The 22,723-nt window shown below is 38.8% G+C and overlaps 1 protein-coding gene across 3 annotated transcripts in view; it reads right to left on the bottom strand.

Moving 5' to 3' along the window:
* BNC2 (basonuclin zinc finger protein 2) overlaps positions 1–22,723 on the bottom strand; it is a 448,066-nt gene that overhangs the window by 207,411 nt on the left and 217,932 nt on the right. The window lies entirely within an intron of this gene.

The raw sequence follows: 22,723 nt of genomic DNA, 5'->3' as shown, positions 1-22,723 counted from the left end.
CAGACAATCATCATCACAGGAGCTTTAATTCCACCTTGGCTACACACTATGATTATGATGTTCAATCTTCTTTGATAAAATCCCATAATAAAATAAAAAACACATTAATCTCATGTTGATAAAATCCCATAATAAAATAAAAAACACATTAATCTCATGTTGTTTTAGTTAGAAAGCCAGACATTTCTTTTTAGTACTGTACTCCCTTCGAATATGGACATTTCTTACTATAATTCTAAACAAAACTGCCATCACTCTATTTACAAAACAAGATGCTGACAGCTCTCAAATTACAACAGTGTTGTCAGCTGATGCTTACTAGAGCAGGGTATTGTTATGTCCTCTTTCTTCCAACTCTGCACCCCACCCCAATCTTTAAATTTCAGTTCTCTGCTGCTAATTATAAATGTCAAAAGCAGAACAAAGCTTACTGACTTGAATGGCTGTGTCTGTACATGTGCACACACAGAACTCATTAATGATTTCAAGGTGCATAAAAAGAGAATGATATTTAAACCGTACTACTAATAGTTACCTTTTATGTTGCTGTTAGCCTTTTTACATTTTACTAGGTAATATTAAGTGCAAACTCTGAATGATATACAAGCATGGTTCATAGCTAGATGGATAATTATGAGCCCTCTCAATCAATGTCTCATATATATATGAGCACTATACACTATACAGAAGCCTGATGATGGCAGATGAGATTCTGCCGAAACGTTGCTACAACTTTAAAAGCACAACTATAATGACCTGGGAAAATACCCGAACAAAGCTGAATACCACACATACATACATACATACATACATACATACATACATACATACATACATGCTCGATACCCATGCTTCGCTACGAAACTATGTCGTCAGGCTTAGTTTTTGGGGAGGAAAATAAGGGGGAAAAATTCTGCCTCTGCCTACCAGCATTCATTGGTATTCATCTGGCTAGCATCCTGTCAGTGTGTGAGAGAGTTGAGGGCTGTTTGGAAACTGAAACAGTATTTGCTGTGTGAGCAAGAAGGAGACAGCAAGGAACCTGGATGTGGCTTAGCTCAACTGTTCTGTACTAAAGCTGCTTGGTGCCGTGAAACTGAAACTGAAACTCCTCTCTCTCCTCTGCTTGTGTTTTGCATTTGGAACAGATTTCTTTTCAGGTGGGGGTGGAGTAGAACTTAGCATCAAAGCATGTTAATAATAATATACAAGATACTAATGCTGTGATGGTCATTTTGAAAAATCCTTTCTTAGTGAGCACCTAGAAGTCAAGAGAAACATACATGCCAATTTTCAAGGAGTCTCTGGTTAAAAGGTTTTCTGTATTTATAATGTACCGTGTTTCTCATATAATAAAGCCGGGTCTTATTTTTTTTTGAGCCCCGAAAGAATGGCTAGGCCATCTTTTTGGGGGTGAATTAATTCTCCCCCCTTGCATCCTTGGGCAGGCGGTGACGACGGCTTGGATGTTGACCTCAGTGTTGGTGGGGCACTTCGTATCGGAAGACCTTCCACCACCATTGCTTTCCCTTCTCCCGTGCTGCTGTGGCATTTGGAGCAATGCCATGGCGTTTGGCGCAACCACATGGCATTTGGCGCAGCCACGCTGGGCCGGCCAGGGCTCCTCCCTGCAACCGGAGCCCGGTGGAGACACACAGCTTCAGGTGCTCCTGTCGCCGCCTTCCCGGGCATCATTCGAAGGCAAAGCTCATTCTTTTAAAAACGACGCTCTACTACTGGTACGGCAAAGCGTCCCCTGCCCAAGAGGGCAGCCCAATCCCACATGGGGAGGCAAATCTCCCGGGGCTGCAATGCAGGATTGGCTCACCCCGGGAGAAGCGCCCATCCCCCATCCCCACCTGGCACTGGGCAGAGCGCAAAGAGCTTCGCCTGGGGCGCCCAGCGCAGCTGACAGGCGGGCCCTCCTGCCCGGTGGCGGAGCTCTGGCCAAAGCAGCGAGTGCCTCCCCGCCGGGCCATGCGCTCATCCCGCCAGGGCTGCGCCGGAGCCGGGTGGGCTTGGCAGAGCCAGGAAAGCGAGTCGCGGGTGTGCCCCACCTGCCAAGCGAAAGAGCCGGGCTGACCCCAGCTTGGCTTCCTTCCCAAGTCCCTCCAGCCTGACCCCGAAGTGGCCACTGGGAGAGGCTGCCCGAGGCAGTGATAGCGCCCACCCATCCGTGGACAGGGAGGCAAGGCGATGGCCCACGCCACGTTCTCCAAGCTGAGCCCCGCCGAGTGAGCGCCTCTGCCCGATGCCCATGCCGCTGCAGCGTTTGGAGCTGCCAGCACGTTTGGAGATGCGTGGGGACCGGGACGGGCTGGGTGAGGGGTAGAAAGGACGGGCGGCTTCAGGCTCTCTCTGCTAGACCCGCCGGCCAGGAAAGCAGTACCTGAAGCCGAGTGTCTCCACCAGGCTCCGGTTGCAGGGAGGAGCCCTGGCTGGCCGCGCGTGGTTGCGCCAAACCCCGCGTGGCTGTGCCAAACACCGCGGCGTTGCTCCAAACGCTGTGGCAGCACAGGGAGAAGGGAAAGCAACAGTGGCAGAAGGTCTTCCAATACGAAGTGCCCCACCAATGCCGAGGTCAACGCAGGCAGCACCATATCCAGGTGTGCAACAAAAGTACTTCCTAACGGCAAGCCCCCCCGCCATTCGCCCCCTCATTTTGCATGTTTTAATATAGGCCTTAATTTGGGGGGAGGGGCTTAATTTCATTTCATGCCTATAAAACATGCTGGGACTTCCTATTGGGGGAGGCCGTATTGTTGGAGAAACAGGGTAGTTGTTCTCAAAATATGTTCTGGAGAACTCCACATGTCCCCAAGACCCTGTTCAGGGTCAAATAAGTTTGTACTATAAAATTTCATAGGGTTAATTACTAATACAGGAAATATTGACAGTGATAGATTATGTAAATGAAAGCTCTTTGGGGTTTTCAATTATTTTTTTAATAGAAAGAGATCCTGAGACCAAAATGTTTTGAGAATCGCTGATCTGATGAATGTGTACTGATTGTATCATAGTGCCACTTGGAAAATTTTGTGCCAATCCTGGAACTACAAATTACCACCAACATCTTCAAAGCAGAGCGTCATGGAAGGAGAAAGCGATTAGAATGAAGGACAATGACAATACACTGCTAGAAAAGAGAAGATGATCCATACATTCATATAGAGGTATGAAATAAAAGCTTCTTGTGGTGAGATCTCTAACAATCAACAAGAGCTTCTGTTAGAGCAGTAGTGCTTCCCAAACTTTTTCCTTCATTACCAAAACCTGCTTATCAGAAAGTCCTTTCTACCCAATGTTTGTTTAAAGAAAATGTTGGTTTAAATCAATTTAAATGCCCCTGTTGTGATTGGGTAATGGGTTTGTGTGTCATTACCCAAAGGAAAAAACATTTTGGATAATTTATGCAGGTTTGGGAAGCACTGCACTAGAGCTTCAAAAAAAAAAAAAAAAAAACGTGTAGGCAGAAAAACCAGTAATTATGTGTAGACAGTAATTACAGAGCTAGATTAGGGTTGAGATATTCTAGACATCTCCTTATAATTAGAGTATCCTACCTCAGAGGATAAATATCAGGATCAATGATATGCGGGAGGATCTTGTTTTTTCAGTTTGTTAGGCCTTTAAGTCTATTTGTCACCATACAAATGTGACAGAAAAGTACCCATGAGTGGGTGGGTGGATGATATTAAACTCCTAAAAATAATATTGAAGAATAATATGCAAAGCAAGCAAACTAGAAAGAGAGGGAGAAAGATTTAAATTTGATAACAGTGTTAATATATGATCCGCCATGGTGCAGTGGTTAGAACGCAGTACTGCAGGCTACTTCTGCTGACTGACTGCAGTTTGGCAGTTCAAGTCTCACTGGCTCAGAGTTGACTTAGCTTTCCATTCACCCAAGGTCGGTAAAATGAGGGCGCAGATTGTTGGGGGCAAAATGCTGACACTATAAACCACTTAGAGAGGGCTGTAAAGTACTGTGAAGTGGTATATAAGTCTACGTGCTATTGCTATCCTTACAATCTACAGCATGCAGCCTGATATTTATTCAAATTTGGTTACAGCATTTCAGATATATGAAAGCCCCATTTTTATCATACAAATATATGCAAATTAGTACATTGTTCAGGGAGACGGATCAGATCACCCCTTTAAATTATCAGCTCCAAAGCTATGTAGCGATATGTATTTTGATTTTTCTCTAAATCAAGAAAAATCAGAGTATAGATTAAACAGTTCTGATAATTTAGGAAAGAGAGACAGGTGGCTTATCCTACTTTATAGATAAAAGTAATGGGAGGAAAAAGGTATTTCCCCCCATGTTTTATACTTCATCGTCATAAGGTCTTCAATCACTACCTAATTCTTATCACAGATTTCTTTGTCTGCTCAATCATGGGTGCCAAATCTGAGCCTAGATATTGACAAAGCAGCTCCAGAGGGCTTCCAAAAAGTTGTCATCAAATGGTAAAATTTTAATGTCAGAAAAGCAGGAGATTATAAAATACATGAGGCATTAATTGGATTAGCATTTAAGTAATTTAATTTTAATTAGTTTTCCATGTAAAGTAAATTAAATTTATATTTTCCTTGTGTGTTCCTATATTTTGAAAACCACTTGCAATATGCCTTTCAAAAGTCAAGGGCAGTCTTAGGAAGTGCACCTTCTAGTGCTAGATCATCACAGAAAACGGCAATTATCTTCCAAAATGTATAACCATAGTTTCTACTAGGAAGAACCAATGCTCAGAAAGAAAATCACTTTGTTATACAGATAGTAAGAATTCTTATGCATAAGTTAGATCTTTAAGTCCTGGCTCCATTTCATGCAGATAGTGTGCCTACAGGATTTAAAACCTATTATTCTATAATCCAAATCTTTTTGGGCCTTGCCTCAGCGTTTTTTTAATAAAAGTTTCACTTTAGCTACACTAAAGTAACCTGCCAACGGCCTTGAAATGGGAAATCTCTTATATTGGTGCAAATTGGAATAATTATGCCAAACTTTATTCCACATAGCAGAGCTTAATTCTCCAGAGTTTCTTTGTTCTAATTCTCAAATTCTTCAGTTGTTAACAAAACACATGAGGTAGTACTAATCCTTTCTTGCTGCAAAAAATGCTAATGACTTCTGCTTTTGATGTACTGGTTAACAACCTGATAAATCTGCTTCTATTTTATTAAGTGCTAAAACCACAGTTGTTTTTCAAGAAGCATGCACTTGATAGCTAAATGGCTCTAAAGATACATTCTAGACATACATGAAGAGGGACACCATATACTGTGCATGCAGGATGGGAAGAGTTTAGTTTAGTTTATATATTAGAGCTATCTCCCCTCAAAGTGAACACATATTATGTTCCCTGCTCCCACTTTTTCTCACAACAATCACGGGAGGCAGGTTGGACTGAGAGAAAATGTCTGGCCCCAAAATACAAGAGAATTCATATGTAGACTAGACATGAGTCTCCTATTGCTGGTCTAATTCTTTAACCACTACACCCCAGTGGCTCTTCCAGATGAAAGGGATGGAATATCTGGCTCTAAACCAGAGCACAGATGCAGGGGACATTAGATAATGATTGAGTGGAAAGAAAGAATGTGGTAATGTCTGTAAGAACAGATCATAAAGTTAACTTTAAGTTCATGAGTCACAATCCTTCCCAGATATTCATGGCACAGATTCCCAAATCCTACTTAATCCTCTTTACTGGGGCTCCTGGCAGGACAACTGATCTGAATTTAAAATCACCATTATGGGAATAACATCATCCCCATCCACATTCTCTGTATGGTCCCTGATGAGATCTCGCACTGGGAGACTGCTGGCAACGTTTCATAAAATAATCTGCCCCTTCTCCATTAACTAGGCAGGCAAGAAATAGGTGGGGCTTCAGCATTTAAACAAAGTGGGGTTTGTTTCAATGGGTTAAGGACTTTGCATAAAGCAAAATATGTCGAATCTGATAGGACACAGCAACAACAATGCTATCAAATTAAGTTCATATAGAAACACAAAGGCAGTGGAATGCAATCCTATGTAAAGAATACAAAAGGGGAAGCCTTAAAATTGTAATATTTCAAGTATGTACAGATAAAGGGGGATGTGGTGGCTCAATGGCTAAGATGCTGAGTTTGTTGATCAGAAAGGTCAGCAGTTCAGCGGTTCAAATCCCTAGCACCGCGTAACGGAGTGAGCTCCTGTTACTTGTCCCAGCTTCTGCCAACCTAGCAGTTTGAAAGCATGTAAAAATGCAAGTAGAAAAATAGGGGCCACTTTGATGGGAAGGTAACAGCGTTCCATGCGCCTTCGGCATGCTGGCCACATGACCACGGAGATGTCTTTGGACAGCGCTGGCTCTTTGGCTTTGTAACAGAGATGAGCACTGCCCCCTAGAGATGGAAAGGACTAGCATTTATGTGCAAGGGGAACCTTTACCTTACAGATAAAGGAGAATAATTGCAACTCAGGGTTGAAAGGAGGTGCTCTTTGAGCTTAGTTGTTATTTTTACAGATGTTTCATTACTCAAACTAGGTAACATCATAAGTGAGCATTAAAGACCCCTCTTTCAAGTATGTCTTCAGAAAACCATCTTAGTAGGATATCTGTTTGAATAAGAAATGGCTTCATATGGTCAATCAGAGCAGATTAGTTAAACATTTGTGAACTACGGACCAGGCACACACATAAGTAGCCTTCTGAATTAACAAGAGTTCACACACATACACACACACCAGAAAAGAACAGATTATTAACAAGCAAACTTCAAAATCATCGGTTCAAGACAAAGGAGTCTGATTATGATTCACACGCTTTTTAAACAAAACTCTTAGGCATTTTTCCCTCCAATTTCTCCAACAATCCCCTTTACACTGAAGAGATAACTGTCCTAAACTAAATAATGAGCAGTTACTGAATGAGAAAGTACTATTTTTGAGCCATATCTAGCCGAAAAAGAATTTAATCATTGCAAAGAGGGAAGGCAATAAAATTGGAGAAATTTACAAACTAAAAGCAATTAACAAATTTAATGTTTCTTTCAAACTTTTTTTAAAAAACCCACAGTTTATTTTATTTTGTATGACTGTCCCCTTGTGACTGTTACTAACTGGAGAAGGAACATGAATTGCTGGGTCCCTAATAAAGGCTTTTGACTACGGATGTCTTAATGGACATCCAGGTTCCCAATACAAATACCTAATCATATCTGAACACAGAATAACAGAGTTGTAAAGGATATTGGAAGTCTTTTAGTCCAATCCCCTGCTCAGGCAAAAGAGCCCATACCATTCCAGATTAATGGCTGTCCAATCTCTTCTTAAGAAATTGTTGCAACACCCAAAACTTCCAAAGGCAAGCCTTTCCACTGATTAATTGTTCTTACTGTCAGGAAATTTCTCATAAATTGTTTTAGGATTGAATCATATTTATAACCAGCAATAAGAACAATTCCTATTGATAATTTTCCTGTATCGCCTCTACTGCCAATCATGTGTTTTAGTCAACAAAAGAGAGGTTTTTTGGGACATTTTCAAGCAGGAAATCAGGGCGCTGGCCAGTGCATTGTGTGAAACTGAAGAGAGGAAGCAAAGCAACAGCAAAGTGAAGAAGAAAAGGCATTCCAGAAGCTGGGTACACTTTTTCCGAAAAAGTATTATTCAGTGGTGGGATTCAATTTTTTTTACTACTGGTTCCGTGGGCGTGGCTTGGTGGGCATGGCAGGGGAAGGATACTGTAAAATCTCCAGTCAGAGGTGGCATTTGTCGGTTCTCCAACCTACTCAAAATTTTCGCTTCTGGTTCTCCAGAACTGGTCAGAGCCTGCTGAATACCACCTCTGATGTTATTGCAGTGCTGGCTGTCCACAGGCTTCAGAAGTTATGTAGTTATACAGGTCCTATTTCTCCTGGATAGAGAGGAATTTTCTTTCTCATAAAATTTAGAGCTGACACTGATACTTATCTGTGAGGGGTGTGCATAAGTGCACAATCGTGCCTACTGTCCCTGTCCTATTGTCTCCATTTTTTCGTACCTATTTCCTGTATTCTTACTCATGTTTATACTTATACCTATTATCTTGTAAGCGATTGAAAAATCAAATCAAATCAAATAAATAAATAAAACTCAGTGAATAGAATATAAATGATGAAATTCTATCCCTGACTAATGAATTCAAAATTAACAAAATCATGTACAGTATTTAGAATTCAACTCCAAACTCTTTAAAAAGATGTCAGATGTGCAATTACACATCAGATGTGTTCCTTTGATTGATCTCTAGAAGAAAGAACTAGGTTATGAGGAATAGAAATAATTTTTAAAAAGAATTTAAAAAGAAACCCTAATTCCATTAGTTGATCGTAAACTGATAGAAAATGTCCTTAGTAAACACATGATATCAATAGCTTCAGCAGATAGAATAAATTATGTCCTTTGGTACATGAGCCTCAAGCTACTCATATGAGGGTATATTCTGTGCCAGTCATACCAATTCTGCATACAAGATAGCTTCTGGCCTAATCCAGTCATGGATTTTAGAGCGAATGGGATTTTCTACAGTAATAAGCACTGTATGCCTTGATTCTTCACACACATTAAAGTCTAATTAAACAATACTTAATTAATTAATATCAGATTAAAATGAGATGTCCCTGTGAACATAACAATTAAAATATTTTACATTTCATACTTGTTCAAATAACATTGTTACTAACATTTCAAGATTGTTATTAAGAGTTATTTTGACTGGTATAAATGTGCCATTTTAACTAACTAAATCATTGTTTTTTTAATAAATAGAAATATTTTCTGGTGAGTTGTCATAATGTAATTAATAAAGCATTCCTAAAATTTAATTTCCTGGGAGGGGCAGGTTCCTCATTAAAACTTTAGGTAAAACATTTTTATCTTAACAGTATGGATTACAACTTAGTATGGATTATAACATAGTTCATCTACAAGTGACAAAATTCTGATATCTTCAAAGGCATTTTCAAAGGGAAGGGAAGGAGAGAGAGAGGAGAAGATGGAGGGGAGCGAAGGGGAGGGCAGAGGAGGAGAGAGGAGAGAAGGAGAGAAGAGAAGAGAAGGGAAGGGAAGGGAAGGGAAGAGAAGAGAAGAGAAGAGAAGAGAAGAGAAGAGAAGAGAAGAGAAGAGAAGAGAAGAGAAGAGAAGAGAAGACAGCTCTTTCTCATAAAATTAATTAACTTGATGTCCATATCATGCTTGTTGCAGTGCTCTCAGGCAATCAGTGGACTGGTTTGCTTTTGGGCACAGTAGTAGTAGCCAATTTTGATTCTCTACTCTCTAAGATAAAAAGTTAATCACTATTTTTTTAAAAAAAAAACAATCTTAGACAAATTTATAAAAATCAGAATGGCACTGAGTGTTTTTCCCATTTGTCCCAAACAATAATTTAATTTCTGAATAAATCTTACTCTTGGGTTTCAATTTCTTTGCCTTGACTATTTCAAAAGTAATAGCTGCTCAAAAATAACATTTTTGCAGTAGCTCAAATATTACCAAGTAACAATGTTTAGGTGCTTAATTATAATATTTTAGACATTCTCCAACATTCTCCAAGGTTAAAACGTGTTCCAAAGTAATACAAATGGTAGGCAGATCAGATATACTGTACCCCAGATCATTCATCTCCATAGCTGGTCCATTAAGTGGAATTCTATACCCAAATGATGAGTTATAGAAGCCCAGTAATGCCATTCTAGAAGCACCTGAAGGCCATCCCTTTTTGTGGACAGTAAACAGTAAGTAATAATGCCTGTCATTTTTTTTCTCTTTGGGGATTAATTTATGTTTTTAACTGTCACAAAGTAGCCCTGATTTTAAATAGTTATACACTATAAAAAATAAACCAATAAGGTGAGTCGCAAGGCACCTTAATCCACACCTTTCTGAATAGTTCAGGATTGAGGCCATATGGACGTCAATGAGAATTTATTCCAATGGGTAATGGAAGCACAGTGAAAGCACAATGCAATGGCACTGTTGCACTGATAAGACCTGGAGCATGCTAACTCTGCCAGATTTCACAACACAAGGCAGAAATAACCAGAGAAAGATAGTCAGTAAATTATCTGGGTGTTGTACAATACAGCAGGATATTGTTAGCTTAAGTTTTTTTTTTTAAACTTAAAAGGATATTCAGATGTAAGGAAACTTTGCCATTAAGATCTCAGTGAAACCAATCCAGATTAACAACCTTGTGCGTGGAACTTTCATATGAAAAAAAAACTCCCATTGAAAAAAATGGAACAGATTTTTGTAAAGGAAACTTTTTGGATCAGATAGGAACAGTACCATTTCTCCTTATATTTCAGGGACCCGTGGAAGGTAAATTTAATTAGAGAAGAATTATTACAATTCTTTTTTAAATGACACTTTTTTGTTTTAGCCTTTCTTTTAAAAAGTACCATGGCTTGAAATAAAAAGACAAGCTCTAGATAAATCCATTCCTGATTGGAAATCCTAACATTTTTCTTATCTGGAGAAGGAGGTGGATAACTGTCCCAAGCCCAAGTGTTTTGCTGCATTAAGCCAGAAGATGCACATTTCACATTCAGAAGGTGACCAGGCAAGCAGGTGGGTTTTATTTCAACACTGGCAAAGGAACTGCATTCTTCATGGTACCCAAGAGATACAGAATCAATTGGGGAGTTGTGTGCAGGGGTGGGCTTCAAAATTTTTAGCAAAGAGTTCTCTGCCCGGTGGCTGGGTGGGTGTGGCCGTGGTGGGCGTGGCCTGGTCAGCCTCCTGCAGCACAACAGGAGCCCTCCCCAGGCTACCGAGGTTTTCTTCAAGCCTCCAGGAAGGTGAAAATGGCCTCCTTGGGCTCCAGAGGCTCTCTGGGAGCTGGAAACAGGCCCATTCCTGGCCTTCCCAAACTTCCGGGAGACCCATTTTTCGCCTTCCCCGAACGTCCATCCCTGCACTTACCTACATCCAAAACGGGCCCCGTGGGGACTCCTGGGAGGGGTGGGTGGGACCAGCCAGGAGTGGGATTTGGGGGTTCTCCAAACTGCACGGAATCTTAGCTAGGGGCTCTCCCAAACCCCTGCGAACCCCCAGCAGCCACCCCGGTTATGTGTTACACGTATGTAGCTCTGCCCTTGAATAACTTACCACACCACTCCCTGTTCCCAACATTCACTGCTGGAGGCCCTGTTTATTCATTTGCCAAATCATGGAGTAGGACTTGTGGTCCAAAGTTTTAGAACAAGGGTCTTCAAACTTGGCAAGTTTTAAGACCTGTGGACCTCAACTCCCAGAATTCCTGAGCTAACATGACTGGAGGAGGAATTCTGGGAGTTGAAGTACACAAGTCTTAAACTTGCCAAGTTTGAAGACCCCCGTTTTAGAAGGAAACTAATTTGATTTTGACATCTACTTCACACCAAACAACTCTCTCTGTATTGACCACTCAGTACAAGAATATCCAAAGTAAACACAAATCAGCAGCAAACTGCCTGGGAATTTAAGAATGACCATTTTTTCAAGCTTGGAACTAAACTCTGAAGCGTTGACACTATTCTTGTGAGCAAAAATGCTAGTAGACAGTTTTTGATTAAGGAAGAGCTCTACAGTTGTTTTGGTAACTGGACTGTTTGCTCTTTCTAATTGTATGTAAATTGTGTCCAGATCTGTATAATTGTCCGTATATGCTTCCCATACTGCAAGGAAACAGGAAGAAAATATGTTGTGACATTTGAAATCACACAATCTTCAAACTATTATGTGCCCTGCATTTATTTTTAACCAGGAACTCAGGACTTTAACACTGCCACTTTGTTTAAATAATTTAAAAATATAAAATGTTCTGCGTCTAGATGAAAGGAGGCTGCCATGGAATAAGGCTTGCACATTTTATGTAAACCATTCTACTCTATAAATAGTGTGTCTTTCACACAATTGTTCCATTGGACAATGTCCAATAGCAGACCAGGAGACTGTAGACTTTACAGAGAAATAGTATCTCTTGTGAAACACCCCCCTGCCAACTGATATAAGGATATAAGGATTCTGAATGCACATAGATATTCTTGGGACAGAGTTGGCAGTGTACAGTGGAGAAAACAACTGCTTTAGCTGACAAACAATTACTGAAATACAATTCATATCCAGACTTGCACTTTCACAGGTACAAATGCATTTTGAATTGAATTCGGAAGACGTGCGTAGTTTGCCTCCTAATTTTTACTTTTGCCTTTTTTCTCTCACTAAACCTTAAAGACTCTCTCTCATACAAAAACACAGTAATTTGCTTTATATGGGTTTCTTTTCTTTGTATTTTGCTCTAGGAAACGACACAATTTGCAAAACTAATGCTCAAAGTCAAAATCAGATTAGATTTATTCAGTTTTGAAACTTTAAAAATTCATACTCTCGATTCCCTGAGTTTTATAGATTTTTCAGCTTTGATTCATGGACTTTAATTTTCAACAATATTACTAACATTGGCACAAACATGAGAAATTTTACAATTTATTGTATTGAACCAGTCAACTAAAAACCTTTCCAAGTTATACAAAGAATCATGCTTGGTAGTTTATTAGATTCTTCATATTGAATTGATAAAAAGATGATATATTTATAATATAAGTTTGCAATGCCAAACTACAGCTCATCAATCTATTTTATTCATGGAAAGTCCACATAAGGCTACTAGATTGTTACTAACAATAAACTTTAGGCATGAAAAGACTTGCATTTTAAGTCATGATTCATAACTTTATCTAAAAAAAGAGGCTAGGAAGGCAAAAAGCAGGTGACATTACTAAACAGAGAAAATTGCAAACATAAATATACCATCTATATACCAGTCTGCATACTATCAATGTGGAAATGGCATTCTTCATGCTTGCCCATATTATTATTTCAGTTTAAGGAAATTGATGTGATCTATACTAAAAAACATGGTTCATGGTATCCATCCATCCATTAGAATCTAGTGTGTTTCAGATACAGTAGAACTTCTGGTCACGACAATAAATTGTTCCACAATTTTGGTGATTTCTTCGTCTTCTAATGTTTTGTCTTCAGGAATTTCTGGGTCGGGGTCATGATTGATCACCACTCAAGCATGTGTTAGTGATCAGATTCAAAACTTTTGTGAATTTTTTGGTCAGAACCCGATTTGATCGTGGTCAGAAGCATTCATGGCCAGAGGTTCTATTGTACATAGAAATTACATGAATTGCCTGCATCCCACCTTCCTTCTTCATGAGGAGCAACTTATATTATGGTCTGTCCAATGCCACAAAAAGACTTTTAAAAAATAGCAGGAATTTTAAGAGTCTTCATCTTCCAGTAGCTGCTGCTACGACAAGAGCTATTAGGAGCTAATACTACTACCTCTTCCAAAATGATTCCTGGGTTCACATTAGGAATCAGAATGATCAAATTCAGTAACAGGTTTCTCTTTTCATAATTAATGACAACTCACTGCTGTTTTAGGATTGGTTAACCCAGGTACCAATTTCTAGACTTCAGAATTGTCTTTGCCTGCTTATTAGAACATCCAAACTGCTTTGTTTCCTATATCTCTGTTCTGGCTTTCAGATAAGCCCACTTGCTGTATCATTTTATTCTAATACTGTTTTCTGTGTGATTGAGACTGTTGGATTCCTGATTTTGTTGTCATTCTACATATATTAGCAATGAAGGGCTGTTTCCCTGCCTTTGATCTGGATTTGAGATTATTATAATGTTTTTGATCTAGTAAGTTCAGATATGTACCATGATAATAACCAACTTAGTATTTGCAAGTATTGTTATTTTCTATTATTCACCTATGTACCGTGTTTCTCACATAATAAGGCCGGGCCTTATTTTTTTTTGACCCCTGAAAAAATGGCTAGGCCGTCTTTTTGGGGGTGACTTAATTTCCTCCCCCACCTAGAGCGGCCCATGTGCGCGTATCTCTCCGCGAGGCCGCTTCTATCTGCCCATCGAAAGCTCCCTAAAGGACACAGTCCCCAGCTGCTTCGGGCGAGGCGTGGCTGCCCCTGTCCCCTCGCCTTTAAAGCAGACTCTTTTCCGCGAGGGAAGCTTCCCAAGCGCGCTCAACAGCCACTTCGATCGGCCGGTAGAAGCGGCTTGGGGCGAACGCACACACACACTCCCCTCGCCGCCAGGCCGCTTCTATCTGCCCATCGAAAGCTCCCTAAAGGACACAGTCCCCAGCTGCTTCGGGCGAGGCGTGGCTGCCCCTGTCCCCTCGCCTTTAAGGCAGACTTTTCCGTGAGGGAAGCAATTACAAAACAATTAATCAGTGGAACGATGTGGATACCCCAATACCAGATGCTTTTAAGAAGAGATTAGACAACCGTTTGTCTGAAATGGTATAGATCCATGATGGCGAACCTATGGCATACATGCCGGAAGTGGCACGCAGAACCACTTCTGCCGGCATGTGAGAGGTCACCCGGAAGAGCCCCACTGCGAATACGTGCATGCCCCCGCCAGCCAGCTGATTGCAAGATATCTGCCATGCATGCACGGGGGGGAGATGCGTGCAGGCGAGATGCATGTGTATGCACAGAAGTATGCAGTGTGCGGGGGTTGCATGCACATGCGCAGAGGCATGTGATGCAGGGGGCACACAGTATGCATGCAGGGGGTTGTGCGCACATGCGCAGGGGATGGGGGAGTCGCGTACCCATTGCATAATGGGTGCGGGCAGGTGAGCGTGTGCATGCGCCCACACTTTTGGCATGCAACATGAAAAGGGTTAGCCATCACTGGTATAGAGTTACCTGCCTGAGCAGGGAGTGGACTAGAAGACCTCCAAGATTCTGTTATTCTATTATATAAATATTTTTTTAAAAAAAAAAAAGTATTAAAGGAGATAGAGACAGACAGGACAGGACAAGAGATAGGACAGACAGACCTGATAGAAAGACAGATCAACTGACTGATTGACTGACCAAGAACTGGGATCTGAAACTCTTGCCTTTTCCAATATGTCTTCCCAAGAGTGGAAAAATTATGCTGTCACTTGGTCTGGCTAACATTATTTTTCCCTACTATAGTGGGAGAGAGCAATACCCTTTCCCCAGGCGTGGGATTCTACCAGTTTGCACCTATTCGCTAGAACCGGTTGTTAACATTCGAAGCAGTTCGGAGAAACGGTTGTTAGAAGAAATTACTGGCCTAATCCTGTAAGGAAGGCAGGAAGGAAACATTCTGGTGTTGCTTACAGAAACTGCCTCTCTGTTAACCCTTATTACATTCTTGGCAGGACTAGACTTCCTGTCTCAGGAACTTCTCTGGAGTTTTTTTCCCCTCCTTTGCTGGTACTTTGCTTGTGTGGAGTGACCATTCAAAGTTACAATGGCACTGAAAAAAGCGACTTATGACCATTTTTCACATTTACGACTTTTGCAGCATCCCCACAGTCATGAGAGGCCAGGCGAGGAGATGCATGCCTCGATGTGAGTGATATTGAGTTGGCCACACCCAGCCAATAACATGTCCACCAAGCCATGTCCACCCAGTCACATGACCACCAAGCCACGCCCACCAACTAAGTCATGCCCACAGAACCGGTTGTTAAAAAATTTGAATCCCACCCCTGCCTTTCCCCATTATAGAATTAAAATATTACCAAGGAAAGGAACATTTTTCCTTGCCTGTCCAATCACTGCTACTCTCCTATGGAAAAAAAACCCAACTACATACTGCTTTCATTCTGTGGTAAAAGCTCTATACAAATTAGTACAGGTAGTTTAAATGCCATATTTTTCCTACCCCTTGCTGGATGGCTCTGAAAATACATGGGACGATGAATGGTTTCTAATCCTGACTGTATTTTTATTAAGCAGAAACTAATAATACAGTTTTACTCAATGCATTTAAAATGATACCAAAGTTAATGAAACACCATTTTAAAATACAGTTTGAGATGTGAGTAAAATCCTGTTAGTCTTACAAATTTTCAGACTTGAAGTTTATCTGCTGCTACTTGATCTTCCCCTTTAAATCTATGACTCTCCTAAATAAATATATGCTTTCCCATTACACAAAATAAGGAACCAGAAACATGATAGTATTTGTAACAATGATAAAGCCATTCACACTGTACTTTGACCACAGTTAATATTTCCTGTAACTAGTCCCAAGTGACTCAAATCAGATTCTTTTCATTTGAAAAAAAAAGGAAATAAATTACTGGATAATAATGCATGTAAAAAACATTTAAGTGTTCATTTCAAAATAGAAAGACACAGAGAAATGACAACAAAGAATTTGGTAGCACTGAAATATTCTTTCTAAATATGTCCCTGGAATTACTTATCAAGTAATCATCACATTTCAAACCAGCTCTAGAAAAACTAATAATTATGGATATATCATATGGATAAAATCAAGACAGTGGACTATATATCAGATAAAGTATGTCACACAAAACAATATTATTAAGGAATTGGCTGAAAAGCAAGGCAATTTTGATACAATTTTGAAGCATAACATCACTTTTCCAGGGAAACATTTCTTTATATTTTGAACAAATTGAAACAGACTATTAACTTTTGTTTATTTAAACTTTTCACTGTAATTTATAAGTTTTTTAAAAAAGACAGTGAAAATGAAATTTGCCAAATATGTTATGATCTACCCCATATGTGCCACTGCATGCTATAAAAAGGCAGCCCAAAGTTCAGATCTTGATCACAAATATTTCCAGAAATGTGGTTGCATTTTTATGTATGCTTTTTATTAGATCACCACAAATAATTAAATCCTATTGTATTCCTGACTCCAATTAGCATGCAGGGGCCTGCTTTTCATTTTACCTTGCCAATCGCTCAAAACCAAGGAGTGAGAAGAGTGCCTTATCTTTGGTTTATAAAACAAGAGAAACATCGGGGTGTTATTTTTGTGGAAGTAATCTTCGAGCTACTGGGGTTTTTTTTCTTCTAAATTTCTCCAGAATTTTAGAGGCACCGGAGAGCGGAGAAGAGATTGAATTCTGTGTCACTCCATCCGGCGTTTCAGCTGCTCCCCTTTGGAGGAGGTAGGAGGCTGGGGTCTCTTTTTGCTTGTGTGAAACGGGCATTGCCTCTCTTCCCTAGACTTTTCCTGTGGGGTTCATCTAGCAGGCAGGATGGGGAATAGATGTCTGAGCTATACCAAGGTCGGCCAGCAAGAGCTGACAGCTTCTGTCTCTCTACAAAGAAAAGAATCAATACTTTTGGACTACGGCTGTGCCCTCAGTGTAAAACAACAAACATGCAGCGCCTGACATGTTTCTAGGTGATTTGTGGCAAAACCTCTTGTCTGATCTGTATCCAGGAGCTGCTGTGTTACTGCTCTTTGCTTTTCCTCCTCATCTCCCGCCCCCACTAGTTCTGTGATGTCTAATGCTTTACTCAGGTACAGAGGCGTGTATTCTACCCTACAGCTACTTGTCACTCAATAAATCACACCTACAAGCACAGTCTGCACAGAGTGATCTGGGCTTTAACAAAGGATCAGAGGGACAAAGTGCAGGCAAGATACTGTAATTATAACAAAAATAAAACATTCAGTGAGCTGTAGGAAAGACAGAGGCTCTAAGGCCCTGACAGACTGTCATCACAACCGGTCCCGGCTTTTGTGTCGGTCTGATGTTGTGAGGGCTTTTTTATTATTATTATTTTATTTTGCTTCCATTATTTATGAACTTTGGTACCTTAAAGTTCTTCTTTGTGTGTCACAGAACTTTCTGAAAGTTGTACCCATAAAATGAAGGGAACGTACGCAATAGGGCCATATTTAAGGGCTACCTTCCTTCAAAGAATAACATCATTACTGGTTTCTTGGGTTATTAAAAGTAAGAAAATGAGCATCTGCCAAACCATAATACAACCTAAGGCAAATGAAGAAGAGGAAATTGCTGTTGTGTGACAGATTTAATGACATGATAAATAATTTCAGGAACTGTTCAGTTGAAAGTTTTACAGTTTTCCTTGAAAGAAACCAGAAAATCACAATTCCTGGTATAATTTGCATTAGCATGTGTCCTAAAAGTAAAGACATTTGTAGGTATTTCCCAAGCAGCTTTCCATGTGTCTGCATTTTCAGATTAAAACACACAAACACACATTCTAGAAACAAAGTCAAGGTATTAAAAAATTGCTTTGCAGGCCTTATTAAGTCTATGTTTTATATAATTAGCATCAATCTGAGTTTTTATTCTTTCGGTTTGTATAGAAGGTTCAGATAAACTGAATCCATACTGTAGAATTCTACATTTGAAAGACATATTCTACTTGTTTCTTCATTTGTACCCAACTATGAGATGGACAAATCACCAATTCAAAATATATTAATATTTAGTTTATAGTTTTTAATAACATTTTTTGTGCTTCTAAAAAGAGCCACCAGGGGCCTTTGGAAATATGTAAGTTCAACCACTGAGATCAATTGACAGAATAGCTTTACAACATTTGATTGAAGTAGGAACAGTAGCTGATGCTTCTCCAGCATGTTTCAGAAATAACTGCATTTAAGAGCCAATATATCCACCTGGATTTGAAAGATAGAAAGTAAAGAAAATATAACACTGAAAAGCTAATCTTTAGATTTGGAATAAATTTCAAACAATAACAGAGTTTCTAATAAAGTTTTCAATTGTATTTTTATTTTGGCTGAAATCTAAACACATTTTCTGGGAAACATCTTCATTTCAATAAGCATATTGACAATATGAAAACAGACATCCTTAGAAATATTTATATCAAATATTTTATTTAGTTATTTATAGCCCTTCCCTATCCATATGAATTCAGAATAGTGACTGGCATAATTCTACTATACAACACAATTAAAAACAATCAGTATTTTGGAATTACTGCCTATGTTGTACACCCAAACACAAACAACTATGGTTAGAAACATGTGGTTAAAGACATCTCCAAATGCAACAACTAAAATTTTAAAATACAGCAATTGATTTTTTTTTCTTTTACAAATTGTTGATCAGGTATTTGCTAAAATTCATATAAATTCAAACTGTCTACCGTAGTAATATGGAAGGTAGACACACTAGCTCAGGTTCAAATGTCTTTCATGAACACCTGCATTGTCCCTACACACACCAGGTGCTGATTTTTCCATAATGAGCAGCATATTTGGATATTTGCATTTTGCTGGAATTTTATTGATCTCCAGTATCCAATCCACAATAAATATATTTGAGAATTCTGTTTTTCTGTAATCTATATATATGGGAGAAGGAACAGGGAAAACTAACCAAGCTCTGCCATCTTCTGTCTTCTTAAGTATTCCCACTTGGAAGAAAACTGCTTGCAATATAGACCCTTATGTCTGTTAAGGCTCTTCAACAGATTTTTAAAGTTCTAAATCATAGACAAATTCTTCAAAAATAGAAAGGACATCCTGCTGTCTATGAAGAATCAGTCATTCTTTCACATGGAGAGTGAATATGAGACAGAATCAACAGCACTTATAGTATATGATTTAGAGCACAGCGTCCCTACAGAATGCCTGAACAGGGTTTCCTGACTGTCAACATTCCTGTGAATTAGCACCTTCCTTATGAATTTTTGGAAAATCTTCCTCTGTTGCAGAACTCAAGAAAGCTATTATTTTGGGGGAAGAAGCTAGATAAAAAGCAGCTATATTTTTGCCTACAGAGAACCAACCAGGGGTGGGATCCGACTGGTGTAACTACCGGTTTGGTGATTTTACGTTTTGCTTCGTGTGCTGCGCGCATGTGTATATCATCGTCAGCTAGCTGCCTGGACAGGTGTACAGCGGTTGAAAAAGCCCTCTTTTCCTGCTTTTTCAACCGCAGCTGTGTCGCGCAAAGCAGCTGCGGTTGAAAAAGCAGGAAATAAAGGTCAGGTAAGAACCCGGGCGGGTAGGTGGGCCAAAACAGCAGCAGACATAGAACCAGTTCTATGTATGCTCTCTGTCTGCTGCTCTTCAGAGCTACCGGTTCTACAGAGGTGGACAGAACCGGTAGAATCCCATCCCTGGAACCAACTATACCGTATTTCATACAAGAAGTATCTCAAACACCCACACTTTCTATGCCAATTCCTCCCATCCCTAATCACAATTCCTATCTTCTGCATATCCTCTCTGTAGAATATATACTGTAGAGCCATACAAATCACCACTAGGAAGCACACGTAAGATATACCGTATGCTCTAACTGTTATCATAAACCCTTTTCAGCTAAGGAAACATGGAAGAACATTACCCACTTTCACTACAATTGACTGTGTCTTTTCTTTTAATACCATAAGCATTACAATTTTGAAAAGAAGCTTACTTATTTCGGTCTTCTGCTTACTCTGCATCCACTATTTTAGTTCTCTTGCTATTGGTAATAAAGAGTAGAGCTGTATTTTTGAAATTCTTTCCCCAAGATATTACACAACTGGCAATGTTTTAAAATGTGCTTATCTCTTTTGTTGGTAAAACAGTTCCTTACGTATGGTTTTTATTATTGTTTTCTATTTCCTGTTTTTATTGTTACAGGTCTTAATTGATATTTTCAGTCACTTCAAGATTCCTTTAACTTGAAATAACAAATGTAAAAAAATAAACAGACTGCTGCAGCTTCAGATGTTTAGATTACAAAGAGGATAATAATCTGGTGCCATTCTGATGTTTTGGATGGCCATTCACATCAGGCTTACAAAATGGCCCTTGATATGAAGAATTATGGGACTTAGGGATACCACAAGAAATCCACAAGTCATAAAGGGGCCATGGTTCTCCACCTCAGCTCTATAACAAAATCATACTTTATCTACTCAGTTATGTTGTGCAACTTAAATCAATGGTTCAAAAATAAAGTAGGTGGAATAATGAACTGGGGGGAAATGGCACAGTAGGGGCGGGAAAGCATATCACAAAACAGTGCAAAGATATTTAGAGAATCACTTATTTAAAGACCAAAGATATAATATCATTCAGATGTTTGTTCATGCCTAAAAGTCTAGGTCTAATTTCAATTCCCTTTTGAAAAATAATGTCCTGGTGTATCCGGCAAGGAGGCACTATTTCACTCCTCTCTCTTGCTGTAGATCTCCTCTGATCCTTTTTTAATGTTTCCAGAAGTAGTGCTGGGTCTAATTAGGCAATTTTCCTTCCATCTCCTTTTGTTGTTTTTCCCCCTACTGCAACCCATTGTTCACAGCCCATTACAAATTCCCTTGTATTCTTTACAAGCCATGAACAAGCCCACAATGTAGCACAAGAACTCCAACTTGGAAAATGTTTTTTTTAAACGTCTGGATTTACTCTCTTAAATCCAGCCTGAGCACATTTTCTTCATGAGTGTGAAGTTTAATCCAGAAGGCAATAAATAAAACAGAACAGCAATTAATTCTATAATTATTATATGATTATTGTTACCGTAATTTTAAGCATACGCACTGAAAATCTAATTAAAAGCCGATCCTGTCTGCAAGTTTGTCATTTGGGCAATTCAACATTTTGATATTAAAATAAAATATAATTACAGCTAAACTGAAGTTCTATTGTACTTAGATTTGATTTATAGCATATGGGTATTGCTTTTCATATGTTTTACTGCAAAAGGAAATCAATCTTTTCTTTATTCCTTTGTGCTTTATAAAATCCTTATTGGAATTTTAATCTTATACTTATTCTTTCCTACAGCAATTCTCTACCACAAATTAAGCATAATAGAAATATTTACAAGGCAAATACAGTTTATTTTAAATTAATCCTACACAACCCATGTCTTCGTTTAATCTACATTTATTAAAATACATAGAGTAAATAAAACACTTAAAAACTAATTTTTGGATTTAGAATAAATTTAAAATAATAACAGTTACAATTGTATTTTTATTTTGGCTTAAATCTAAACACATTTTCTTGGAAATGTCTTCATTTCAATAGGCATATTGTCACTATGAAAATAGACATCCTTAGATATACATATATTTTATTTAGTTATTTATAGTTTTAGTTATTTAGTTATTTCTATCTTCATGAACGCAGAGCAGCAACTGGCATAATTCTACCATACAACACAATTAAAAACAATCAGTATTATTGTAATTACTACCTATGATGGACATCCAAACACAAACAATTATGGTTAGAAACATGTGGTTAAAGACATCTCCAAATGCCACCACTAAGATTTTAACATTGTACTTAGATTTGATTTATAGCATACGAGCATTGCTTTTTATATGTTTTACTGCAAAAGGAAATCAAATTTTTTCTTTAATCTTTTGTGCTTTATAAAATCCTTTTTGTATTTTAATGTTATACCTATTCTTTCCTACAGCAATCTTCTACCACAAATTAAACATAATAGAAATATTTTACAAGGCAACTATAGTTTATTTTAAATTAATCCTACACAACCAATGTCTCAGTTTAATCTACATTCATTAAAATACATAGAGTAAATAAAAAGTTCAAACTTTTGGAAAAATCAGTGATTTATGTATGTAAATTCTACTCTGATAATATCAATGCTAATGAATTATCTATAAAATGTTTATTCAACTTAGTAAATTATATAAATTAGCATTTGAGCTAACTATTTCACAGCAAAGCTTATATAAATTCAGTTTTTCCAAAACAGCAGGTCAGCCAACAACAGTCTTTATACTCACTCCATTGAAGAATCCTAATATATATATATAACCTTTCAAAGAAACTGTCCTGTATGCATGAGAAAGGATTGCCAAAAGT

Source organism: Notechis scutatus, chromosome 2 (genome assembly GCF_049901735.1).
Source record: "Notechis scutatus isolate UNSWTSFEM ecotype Mainland chromosome 2, rNotScu1.2, whole genome shotgun sequence".
Lineage (NCBI taxonomy): Eukaryota > Metazoa > Chordata > Lepidosauria > Squamata > Elapidae > Notechis > Notechis scutatus.
The sequence above is the reverse complement of the archived record's forward strand: the minus strand, read 5'-3'. Positions and strand labels throughout refer to the sequence as shown.